The 999-nt window shown below is 59.1% G+C and overlaps 1 protein-coding gene across 2 annotated transcripts in view; it reads right to left on the bottom strand.

The window, feature by feature from the left end:
- The window catches only part of Rab11fip3 (RAB11 family interacting protein 3 (class II)), a gene marked incomplete in the record, with an annotated part of 82,528 nt that extends 82,379 nt beyond the window's left edge, over positions 1-149 (bottom strand). For both annotated transcript variants that reach the window (XM_013517819.1, XM_013517818.1), the window contains 1 exon segment: positions 1-149.
- Between the last annotated feature and the right edge of the window lie 850 nt (positions 150-999).

A 999-nucleotide genomic window follows, 5' to 3' on the forward strand; every position in this document is an offset into this window, starting at 1 on the left:
CGGGCCCATGGCCGGGCACGGCCCCGAAAGGAGGGCGCAGGGCCAAGCGGCGGACGCCGGGCCGTGGGAGCTGGGCCAGCGGCAGAGCAAAGGATGGAAGACCTAGACCTGAGGGACCAAAAGAGCAACGCCGCCACCAGCCCCACCTCCGTGCGCCTGACGTCATCGCGTCACGTCGCCGGCAGACCCGGCCCCCTCCGGCTGCTATAAAAGCGTGCTCCGTGCCGCGTACTGCTACTGCGCGAGTCCTCAGTAGGTGTTTTCTGCTTCTTTTGGGGTGTCAGGTGAACTCGGGGCCACGGATGAGGGAGTGGCGTGGCTAGGCGGACGAATACAGGCCGTGGGAACATGTGCAGGTCCGCGAGTGGACGGCGACCCACGCGCAGTATAGACGAGCGGCCACATAAAGGGCCGAGTGAAAAACCAAACATGCAGCACCACCACTACCCTGCCAAAGGAGCTAAATCCCTCTTGTATAACGCCCTGGAGAGTTGATACCAAAGCACAGAATCCCAAGGGACCGGGAGACGTGCAAACGCCCGGCTCCCAGGTACCTGTGGAGGAGCGCTGCCCCGCGGACTGATGGCGCGCTGACGTCGAGCATCTGCCTGATGCCTCGAGGCACCGGCTTGAGGGGGCCGAAAGTGTGCCTCCCTCACATCTTCAGGAACTTCCGGCAAAACGCGGAGACCCGACCGTTAAACCCATGGTACAGATTTTTTCTTTTTCTTTTCTTTTTTTTGGTACTGGGAATCGAACTCATGACTCAGGCTTGCCAGGCAAGCGCTTATGCCGCTGTGCTACATCCCCGGCCCTTAGAGTTTTTAAATGTTCTAATCACCAGTCACCTCCTAAGCATGGTAGTTGTTGGCAGCTGTCCTGTGTTTCTTGTGTCCCTGTCATCGGAAAGGCAAAGTCTTGGGCACTGGGCAGCAGACAAGGAGTGGCACAGGCCAATCGAGAACAAGTGAGCTACACACACACACACACACACACACA

This window comes from Chinchilla lanigera, unplaced genomic scaffold, assembly GCF_000276665.1.
Source record: "Chinchilla lanigera isolate Chin_1 unplaced genomic scaffold, ChiLan1.0 scaffold00041, whole genome shotgun sequence".
In the NCBI taxonomy this organism is placed as follows: domain Eukaryota; kingdom Metazoa; phylum Chordata; class Mammalia; order Rodentia; family Chinchillidae; genus Chinchilla; species Chinchilla lanigera.